Source organism: Eumetopias jubatus, unplaced genomic scaffold, assembly GCF_037043125.1.
Source record: "Eumetopias jubatus isolate StellerSeaLion01/CBP00866 unplaced genomic scaffold, mEumJub1_p1.0 scaffold_9, whole genome shotgun sequence".
Taxonomy (NCBI): domain Eukaryota; kingdom Metazoa; phylum Chordata; class Mammalia; order Carnivora; family Otariidae; genus Eumetopias; species Eumetopias jubatus.
The window spans coordinates 121,308,303-121,319,799 of record NW_028274815.1 but is presented as its reverse complement, the minus strand read 5'-3'; the positions used below and the strand labels follow the sequence as shown (position 1 = coordinate 121,319,799).

The 11,497-nt window shown below is 45.9% G+C and overlaps 1 long non-coding RNA gene across 1 annotated transcript; it reads left to right on the top strand.

Annotated features, from left to right (window-relative positions):
• Positions 1 to 3,593: 3,593 nt before the first annotated feature.
• LOC114223228 (uncharacterized) lies at positions 3,594 to 10,426 on the top strand. Its single transcript, XR_003612100.2, has 3 exons — positions 3,594 to 5,275; positions 9,302 to 9,445; positions 10,287 to 10,426. It is a non-coding gene; the product is annotated as an uncharacterized LOC114223228 (long non-coding RNA).
• The last annotated feature ends 1,071 nt before the right edge of the window (positions 10,427 to 11,497 follow it).

Here is an 11,497-nt window from a genome sequence, read left to right as displayed (position 1 = left end):
TCAAGCTAGGTCAGCCTCTGGGCAGGCTGCCCAGTTTGGGGAATGGCATCAATGTGTGGGGAGAGGCTGTTCAGGCCAAACAGGTGTCAGGGCCCAAGCCAAGTGGTCTGGAGGTCAGGACAGGGCGTCACTGCTAAATAAGGGGCCTGAGCACAGAGCAGGCCTGAGTCAAAGCCCACTCACCCAGGCAACACAGCATGACAGACAGACCCAGGCTCTGGGTGCAAGGGATCCCGAGTTTAAGTCAGCCAGGGTAACTCTAGGCTTCTCTGCCTTCTCAGGGCAAATCTAGGGCTGTCTTGGCTGGAGGGTTGGGGAAGCTGGACAGACACCTTTAGAGCTGGAAGATGGTATTTCCATTTAAATCTAAATAAAAATAATAATAGCTAACAGATACGGAGTGTTTTCTCTGTGCATACTGTTCAAAGTCCTCGTGTGCATGAACTCATCAGCAAGCTAGTTTTAGAGCTTTTTTTTTCTTCAAAGATCAAAATGACGATATCCATCCCTTCACCTGTGACCTATGCCACCATCGAGGGGTCCAGGCAAGAATGCAGAGAGTGGAAAGGGGCACAGGAAAACCTCTCAGGAAACAGGGGCCCTTGAAGTGACCCCCAGCTCTGTGGACTCTGTGGATTTCATTCTCAGACCTTCGTTTTCCAGCACAGTCAAGGGATTGAAGACACTTTCGGGCTTTCCCAGGTGCCCCTGCGTCTTTCCAGTGAGGCTTCCGGGCCCCATTCCCCAACCTCCCCTACAAATGTTTCTTAGGTTCCTCTGGGCTCTGACATGAGGTGGAGAAACGGACAGGGGAAATGAAAAAGTTACAAGAAAACTGTTCTTAAAATGTTTTAATCACACTTATCACAGGACGCCTGGGTGGCTCAGGTGGTGAAGCGTCTGCCTTTGGCTCAGGTCATGATCCCAGGGTCCTTGGATCGAGTCCCACATCGGGCTCCCTCCTCAGCGGGGAGCCTGCTTCTCCCTCTCCCTCTGCCTCTCCCCCAGCTCATGCTCTCTCTCAAAAAAATAAATCAAATCTTAAAAAAAAAATCACATTTACCACAGATCTGAAAATGTAACTGGGGTGAAGACACTTTCTTAGGATTTCCCTCCTTTCTGGCCATGCTCCGTGGGTGTCAGACAGACCAGACACACCACAAGCTCTCTGACGCTGTGCTCACATCTCTTGAGCCTGGTAAAAATGCCGAGTTCTGGCCTTTGCTGTTGCCTTAACCGCTGCCGGACTTGCCTCCCGCTTCCCTGGTCTGTTCTGCTCCGCCTGCCCCTCCCTGCCAACAGCAGCATCTTCCTGCTCAAAATCACCAGTGGGCTCCAGTCCCCTGCAGATTAATATCCAGCATCCACATCCCAGCCAAATCCCCTAAGACCTGCCCTGAAAGCACCTCTCCTGCCTTAGCTTTCACTCATGAGTTCCATAATCTCCAGGCCCAACCCACCTGATCATGTTCTTGACCTCCCAACCTAGCCTAGGCCAAAAATATCCTTTCCTATCCCCACCTGTGACAAATTCTCACTGGAAAGTCCATCTTCCTTTTCAGTATCCAAGTCAAAGGCTGTCTCCTCCAGGAAGCCTTCTTGTACCTCTAACCTCCACCGTCCACCAACCAACCTCCAACCTCTACCCTCCAACCTCCAACCTCTACCCTCCAACCTCTAACCTCCAACCTACAACCTCCACCATCCAACCTCTACCCTCCAATCTCTACCTTTCAACCTCCGACCTCTGCCCTCCAAGTCTCCAACCTCCAATCTCAACCTCATACCTCCAACCACATACTTCATCATTAGAAATGATCACAGCCAGCTCAGAGCTCTCTACTCACACCTTCTTCCCTCTATTTTAGCTCCTCGCAGAATTATCTGCGTTTACATCTACAGTGACCTCTCGCTGGGATCATCAGGTGTGAATCACTGTATTTTCCAAAACCAAAACTATTCTGGCACACCACATGCTCATTGGAGCATGGTAGATTGTAGTGCTGGCCCCAATTCTTCAACTCTACCTGTATGTACACCCTTTGGCTTATCATTTTGGAGCGCCCACCCATCCAACTCTGACTCTGTGTTTTGCCAGGACATTTACTTTGACTCACGGAATGCAGGGGAATGAAGGTGTGCTAGTTCTGAGTTCAGGCCTGGCAGGCATTGTTTTCAGGTGCTCTCTTGGGGCTCTTTGTAATCATAAGAACATAGCTGGGCCGGGTGCTGGCGGGTAAGAGGTGCATGGAGAAGAGAAAAAAAACACTCCGTTTGCAGCAGCGGAGACCAGCACAGAGAAGCCAGTCAACCCCCAGACATGGGAGCCTGTGCAGCCAAAGATCAGCAAGGCCTTTGGATAACCTCCCAACTTACCCAGAAGCCATTGCAGGTGTCAGTAATTAGATCAGCAGCAACCTTCCTCCCTGAAAGTCTTAGCTACAATGGTGAAAAATATGGTGTCTCCAGCTACAATAATGCCATGTCACCAAAACCCATACTACCATGGCAACATCTACTATAAGGATGTTTTGTTTATCCTTCTTACAATGGATAGGTCCCAATTTAATAATTGACAATCCAATTAAAAGAAGGAAAATAATCCATGCTAGCTCTAGAACATTTAAATATGTAAAAAAAGAATACAACAAAAAAATTGAAAACCTCTCAAAATATTTTCCTTATGGATTCTCTGCTTTTACGATTAGAATACCTCCACCTTGAGAAGAAACATCACAATTTTTTTTGGCCAATTCTTTTAATATTTCATCGTTACTGTTTGAACTTTTAATCAGTATAAATTGAATGAGGTCAATTATATGAGATGGTCGGGGGGGGGGGAGGAGAGGTTTCTCCCAGCATAACTCCCAAATGTTTAAACAATCACCCATGCATATTCATTTAATAATCCTACCCCATGCTTTAAATTATTTCATATTCTTATTTTTTTTAAGGATTTTATTTATTTATTTGACAGCGAGAGAGAGCACAAGCAGGGGGAGCAACAGAGGCAGAGGGAGAAGCAGGCTCTCCGCGGAGCAGGGAGCCCGATGCGGGGCTCGATCCCAGGACCCTGCGATCACGACCTGAGCCGAAGGCAGACGCTTCACCGACTGAGCCGCCCAGGCGCCGCTCATACTCTTATTTTCGTCCCACAGTTGAATTACTGTAGCTTTATCGTATGTTTTGACATTAGTAGGGACAGGATTCACCTTTTTACTTGAATTTAATTTGTTTCCTTTTTGAGCCATTCTCATGCATTTATTATCTTTAGCTGAATCAGAAATAGGCTGCCAAGTTTTCAACAGAGATCCAATGGAATTTTGAAAGTTTTGTCTGTCACTAAGATTTGGGAGTTTCGTTCCTCCCTCCCTTCTTCCTCCTTCTTTTTCATTCTCTTCTTCCTCCTCGTCCTCTTTTATTTCCATTTGTCCCTGTTCCTTTCCTTCTTCCCCCCTCTTCTTCTCTTTATTGATTACTGCCTACATAATAAAGATTTCAAACATACAGAAAATAAAGACTAGATCTGCATGCGCGCTCACACTGAACCATCCCAGGTGGTTCTCCGTTCTTGCCGCTTGCATCGTTTCTGATGCTTTTCATTCCCATTGTGTAGATCCAGCTATATGACTTGCTGGGTACCATTTTCCTTCTATTGAAAGAAGTTCCTTTAATATTTCTGGTACTGCAGATCTGCTGGTGTTAAATCATGTTAACATTTACTCATCTGAAACCTTATTTCATCTTTATTTTTGAGATATAGTCTTATTGGGATATGGAATTCTAGGGTGGTGGTTTTACTTTGCACTCCGCCCTGTGGAAGGGATGTTGAAGGGTTGAATCGGGGGAGTTTGTGAGTGCCGTGATTATATCTTCATTTCAGGAGTATCCTGTGAGCAGTATGCTGGAGAATTGTTTGGGTCGGGGAAAGTCTAAAAGCAACAGGAATGGTTAAGAGGCTGTTAAAAATCATCCAGGGGAGATATGATGGCATCTCAAATGAGTCAAAGGAGGTGGGAATGGTGATGAGAAGACTGGTTTGGAAGATATGCTGTGTCATCAGCCCTAGGGGATCAGATACAAAAGGTGGTAGAGAAGATAACTCGGCCGTGAGCTTGGTGATGGCATGTGAGTAAGTGAGTAGAAGTCCCATGTATTGAGATGGAGATTTACAGGAGGAAGAAGAGGTTTATGAGATCAGTGGTGCCCAACTTCACAGTGCCTTAGGTTCTAGAGCTGGGTGAGTGCCCTAGATGTTATGTCTGGCATTCAAGTTCTCCTCTGGGATGAACCCCTCACCTCTTCGAGAACCAGGTCACTTCTTGCCATACCGCTCTGCCAATGAAATAGATCCTTATTTTTCTGCAAAATTTCTGCAAGTCCAAAGTCTCACTTCGGACTTTACATGCACAATATTGAGAGTCTCACACTTCCAGGACTCTGGGTCTGATTCTCTTCTTCCTCTAACCTGGACTGGAGGTCATGGATAATGTTCTTAGGCTAAGCGAAGTTCAGGTCAACACCTTTGTACATGGTGCTGGTCCCATGGCCACTGGGCAGAGGCATTTCTAATCACGTCAGCCTCCCCAGGCCCTTGTTCCCTCTGCTCTGATGACTCCGCCGGTTCCAGCAAGTCGTATAGCTGAGGTCACCCCAAGTTATGCCATTATTTAGACTTTTCCTTTCAACTTAGAATATGAAACAGGGATAAATCATTTAACCCCCATCACCCATTTAACCCCTGTGTAAACTGTCTGAGGGATATAATGATAATTACCTTTTTCGGGGACAGAGTTGTGGGGGGAGTCAATTAAGTCTTGCACTGTGCTTTGAGATCTTTCAATGAAAGGCTCGGGGTTATTACTGTTAACAAGATACCAAAGGGATATTTGCCAGCAATGACTCCCTTTGAGCCAGCATGTCTGTCATTAGTAATTTGGGGGCTTGGCACAGAGTCATGGGAATGTTTTAATGGCTTCTGTTCAACCCCAGAAATAGATCTTGAAGTTGCTAAAAGAAATGCTTGTTTTCTCTGTTCTCCTCCACTTCTGTACACGTGGTGACCCTCAGGGGAGATCTCAGGTTCTCTGGCAGGGGCCGAAGAAGTGGGCAGCAGGATTTTATGCCATCCCAATAAACTCTGACAGCTGATAGCACCGGGCCTGTTCCAGACACTGACTTAGAGATGGGTTCTACCACCAGCAAGTAACTTTGGCCGACGCTGTATTTCTGGAGCCATGTGGCCCCCACGCTAATTCAGTGGGGTTTAGGAATGGTAAGTAGAAGACTTACCATTCCATTTTCTTAGAGAAAAGAAATATTTGGGAAATGTTTGTTAATTTGAACAAGTTATTTTTCTCCTAAGCCAACTCCCAAATTTGTTTTCAGAACTCTATGAACCAAGAAAAAAAATGTTTTCTGTCTGGGAGGCCTGGATTTGTTTCTAGAGACACGGGCAACGAATATGTATGCCCAACCAAGTTTGTGTTTGGTCCCTCATTGGAAGAGACCATACTATAGCTTCATTTTCAATGAACTAATAAACTGTTCTTTGAAAACTCCCTGCTCTTTCTCTGCCTCAGCTTTTCCCTTCATTTTTGCTCCATTCTGTGCTTTGTTTAATCAGTTCTTTTCTCTGCTTGTCAAGGCATGATAAACTGGAAAAAACAGTAGATATGTTAAGATGAGACATGGCTTTGACCCTTACTGATGGTGGTCTTGGGCAGGTCACTTAACCTCTATGCGCTTCACTCCACTCTCTGAAAGATAACATGGCAGCCCAAACAGGACACCTGGGGTGACTGAGCCAAGTGGGACATAGTCACTTCAAGTGTTGCAAACCCAGAGGGTCACACAAACTTGTGAAATGGCTGAATATAAGCAGTAGGGTGTGGTGAGGACTTTAGCAAACTGGTGCACACATGCCCCACCCACAGGGAGCTCCAGTATTCCGCCATAGCAAAAGTTGGCCAGACTTTTTTCCTTTTTCTTTTTTCCAAACTCACAGGAAACTCACAAATTTATAGAAAGTCTCCTGATTGTTAACTACTGGAACTAATTCAATTTTTTTTTTTTTAATAAACAGTGTGGAACAAGAGAAAATGGTTGTGGGTTAAGCTTAACATTTATGGTTTACTTGACTCTTCATTTATCAATTTCTGCCTTCTGTCCTTCTATAATACTTTGCTTTTTCTACCCATTTCCCCCTGACATCAACAATGTTTTCTTTGCGTTCTCCTAAAGTAACACCAGATTCTCTGCTTGGGACATATCCACTCAAACCACAATTTCCTTCTTCCATCAGGCTCGTTCTGACCGCCATCTGTTTTCTCAGAGCTGACAACACAAAGACACCACCAAGCTCACTGAGTTTTGAAGCAGTTCAGTCTACTCATCCCTTCCCAAGGGGAAAGTGGAGAACAAACCTCCCTACTTCTACTTAAAAAAAAAAAAAAAGAAAAAACCTTGGCTGTTGATATGATCACCAGGAATGCTAACTCATCAGCCACTTGGGGCCATAACTGGGGCAGAGTTTGCCAATCCTTGGCCACATAAATAGTGCCAATCCTGACCCTGGGAAGGAGCTGGCCTGATGGAGTCATGACAGTGGCTCCATTGCCTTTCCAGAAAAATATGCTAAAGAAGCCCAACCACTGATTGTTTAATGATAAACTGTACCGTAAAAGGGATGTTCTACGCTAAAATGGGAGCAGTTCTTCCTAGTTGCAACGTCTTGCCTTCCTTTGACTCTTTTCTCGGGAGAAATGTGACTATTCCGTTCAGGTCAAGAACACACCTCTTTGGAAAGGGTGCAATTCCTTTACGCCATGCTTCTCTGCTGGCCTGCCAGTGGCAGGTATCGCTAATTGTTCAGGGCACTCTTTCCACCAAGTCTAGATGTAGCCATGGAATCCTCAATATGCATGGCAGCTGTCACCAGTCACTTGGGGTTGGGATGTGTGTTAAAAATACGATAGGTAAAAAAGTGAAAACAACTCAAATATCCATTAGCTGGTGAATAGATAATAAAATGTGGTAATTCATACAATGGGGCGTTATTTGCCAATAAAAGGGAACGCATGAGACCACGTGGCTAAGCCTCAAAACATGCAAAGGGAAAGAAACCAGTCACGTGAGAGCACATAGTAGATGTCATATGGGTCTACGTACATGAAACGTCCAGAAAAGGCAAATCCATAGATGAAAGTAGATTAGTTGCTGTCTGGGGTTGGGGTAGGAATGAGGATTGACTGCAAATGGGCTTGAGGTTTCAGTTTTGAGGGGATGGAGATGTTCCAAAAATTAGATGGTAATAATAATTGTACAGTTTTATAAATTTATAAAAAAATCATTGTACTCTGTACCTAAAAAAAGTGAATTCAGTGTTATATAAACTATATCTTTATAAAGCTATTTTTGAAAAACATACAATAGGCTTGCCTGTTTGTCAAGACATTAACTATCTGGAGTCAGGAAGCCATGGAGGACATTATTCCAGAACTTCCACTGACTGGTTGTGCGATATTAAGAAAGGGTTTGCTTTTTTCTGTGTGCAGTTTCTTTATCTATCATTGGAGGTGTTTGGGCTAATGCCATCTTAGGAACTTTTAGGCTCTACGGTACCCAAGAAGACACAAAAGCAGGAATAGTTACTGCTGTTATTTTGCCAGATAAGCCTACCAGGCTGGCGACAGTATGGGGCACAGGCTTGCTCCTTATCAACACCTGGCTCACGCCCTACATGGAGTGCTGGATGATGCCTGACTATTGGTGTAAGGCAACTAGGAAGAGCAACATTTAAGTGCCTCCAAATATAATATCAGAGTTATTTTCTAAGAATGTCGTATGCTGTGGGACGTAGGGCAGTGTGGCATTCCTCACCTTTGCATTGTGTTTTGTATTCTTCTCCAAGAGTATGAAACACTGGGAGTGAAACATCGCCCATTACAACCTGGTCTGGTTGGGTAGGTGGTCTCAGTGAGGAAAAGAGCGATGTGTGTGTGTGTGTGTGTGTGTGTGCAGCCCCACTTACATTGGGTGTGTTGTGTTGGCTAAGGATGGGCTTTGGGAGAAAGACAAATCGAAATTTCCCTCCTGGTCTTGCCATTAAATCCTGTGGGAGCTTCATTTCACTTTTCTGAATCATCTGTACAATGCGGGTGGTGGAGTACCTCATGAGATGTTTAGAAGTTTAAAAGAGATCTTCTATATTAAATACTTAAAGTAGTTTCAGAAACAGATTAGGTACTTCCTAAATGTTTGCTTCTTACGTTCCTGTTCTTTCTGTCCCCCTTTACCAAGTTCGGGGTCTGTCTGGAGACGGCTGGGCCTAGACAGTGGAGACTACAGAAGTTGTACAATTACAGGGTTAATTATATGCAATTACATGCGAGCACAGTCAACTAAGGACGTGTGAGTTACAAGGAGACCCAGCTCTTCCAAGTGATTGTGAACTCATCCCTCTAGGCAGTGACCCTGAACACGACCCCCCCCTGGGCGGCCACTTTACCCATCTTTACTTCTCTCTTTGACTTTAAACTTCCCAAATTGGAGTTGCAGCTTTTTGGTAAGATTTTTTTAGATAGTTACTATTCCTTTTCATCGAGGCCACACCAAAACCTCAGAGGAGAGCTACTTCTAAGGCAAACGAGCCCAGGAGCCCACCCAAACCTTCTACTTCACCTTTGGCCAAAGCACCCAAATTTCTGTTTCTGCTTGGGGACAAACCAGTGCCTATGTTTTCTGCCCATGTGTCCTTTTCAGAGAAAAGCCAGCAAACCCATAAAGGCTGGGTTTTGTCGGATTTTGCAGGGCCACACACACACTGAGGGGCAAACTGATGGGAATAAGACTACCTTGCCTATCTTTGCACATCTCATTCCTGTGAAGAGAGGTAGAGATGTGCTAGGTATGTTTCAGGGGCAAGGGGGGGGGCGATGAACATGTAGGGGGCTTTGTTTCCGCACGGCACTTGAGATGTTCATTTATTCTTCTCTTCCCTTATTTAAGATGTAAGAATAATTTTGATTGCATTTTTATTCAGCAAAGGTATCTCAGACTCTCTGTCAAAACAAATTAAGCAAGGCAAAGGGCTCGGGGTAAAAAGCGAAAATAACCCCGTCCCCCCACCACCCCATCTCCTTTCTCCCCTCACCCTTCCTTGTTGAGGTCCTAATGTCAAGTGGAAGTAACCATTCTCAGTAGACCAGTAGGGATTCATCTCTTGACCTTTTTGGTTTTTTTCTAATCATGTTACCATAAATGTAAATTGTTCTGCAATCCCCTCACCCTATTTATACAGGCTGGTTACCTGTTACAGGATGGCACGTACAGCTGCCTCAGTTTTTTTAGTGACTACCTAGCATTCTGTTCCATGCAAGAACTTCCACTGGGTTAACCACACTCCACCCATGCGCACAGGCGGTGTTTCCCGAAGCTTGCACAGGTAACCCTCTGCGTGTCTATCTGTGTACACTTGCAAATAATTTTGTAAAATAGATTCTTTGACAGAAATTTCTTGACCAAAGTATCTATCAGGTGGAGGACTAGATGCTGTGAATACAGCAGGGACAAGATCTAATTTCCACCTGCCTTCATAGAGGTTGCCATCGGGCTCAGCGCTGTGTTTCGGATATACACTCCGTCTTGCCCCTCTCCCTGCTCTGCCCACTCATGTAATCTTGATTACTCCTGGATTATAGATCAGCAGCCTCTGGCTCGAGAAAGTCTAGAAAGAGTCCGAGGCCACCCAGACCATTTGTTGCACGGCTGGGAAACATTTCCACGTCTGACTCTAGAACTCCCATGTGATCCAGTACCTTGCCGATGACTAGTATTTCCTTCCTTCCACCCAAGGAAGATGCGTCCAAGCGATGTGTTCGGCACTGGATCTAAAGCTTTAGATATCCAGGTGCAATGAACAGAAGCAAAGAGGCTAATTCTCGTTTATAGAACTGTGACCCACAGCCCAAAAGAAGGAGCAGGGAGAGATCCCTGGCCCCCACTATTCATCTGAGGGTCTGCCTTGGAGTTATCAGATTTGAATGAGGTCTGCCACTTTGCATCTGAATAGCCTTGGGCAAGTCACTTTTCTCTCAGACTCAGGCTTCATTATCTGTTGGGCAGAAAATATCAATTATCAGGGTTTCTGAGGGGCTGTGAGGATAAAATGTGTGTATAAAATGTTAAGCATACTTCCTAAGACAGAAGGGGAGCTTCATAAAAGTCAGCTATTGTGATTGCTTGTATTTTTTTTTTTTAAGATTTTATTTATTTATTTATTTCAGAGAGAGAGAATGAGAGACAGAAAGCACGAGGGAGAAAGGGGTCAGAGGGAGAAGCAGACTCCCCGCCGAGCAGGGAGCCCGATGTGGGACTCGATCCCGGGACTCCAGGATCATGACCTGAGCCGAAGGCAGTCGCTTAACCAACTGAGCCACCCAGGTGCCTGTGATTGCTTGTATTTTATTTTATTTTTTTTTTCTTGTGCTAAATCTGATCACCCTCTGGAGTTCCTGGCTTATTTTGCCAATTCTGAGCCAAGTACCTGCTTTCTTACCACCTTTGCTGTCCTCAGGAGCCCTCAGGCAATTCTCAGGATGGCCTTCACTTCCATCTTAGGAGAACATGAACATGATCTGTCCCCGATATAGTCCAGGAGTGCAAGGAGGCTGCTTATCAGAAATGGAAGGGCAGGCATGGGTAATGGTTTTCTAAGTAGCCATTTACACTCACAGTTTGGGAACTGGGTGTGATTTCTTCTTAGAATAATTCCTTAGAGATTTGTGGCCTGTTCTGATGTTGTCATCTCGTTTCCAGAGTCTCTTCTGTCCTTTGAAGACCCAACTTTGGAACTTGGCCCTTTGGCTCGGCTCTCACCGCCAGGATAGACAAGTGCAGATGCCACTTGTCATGCTTGGGCCAGGTTGCTCGGCTGGGACACTCGCCACCAGGCCAGGCCATGCCTTCGCCAAGCTGGGCTCTCTGCCATGGCTGGAGAAATGCCAGCAGGGAGGAGGCAGGGCCCGGGCAGAGCAGGGGTGGGTCATTGCTGCTGGGAGCCCGAGGTGGCCCGCAGCTACACGGCAGGATTAGTGACATCGGCCCCTCCCAGGGAGCGGGTTCAGACAGGCCGAGAGGGAGGCCGCCCGCACCTGGGTCAGAGGGGGCACTGGCGGCCAAGAGAGTGAGCCCTCCCGGCCTGGGCTCCTTGGGGCCTGCCCGCTCTGGCGTGGCTGTTGGGAAAACCTGTTGGGTAAGCTCCCATGTGTTTCCCTATAAGACTGGGCCCTGCAGTCTAGGCTGCAAAGTGGGGTGAGGGGCAGGAGCTCTTTATTGGCTCTGACATTTGCTTGAGAAGCTGCCAGAGGGTGGTTTGTGTTTCTTAAACAGCGATGTGTTACGATAGCAGGGCTGCTTCTGTGGAAATGATAGCAAGCCCTGCCCGAGGCTGGGACTCCCTGACCCACCCTTTTGCTAAGCCAGCATGGCCAGATTT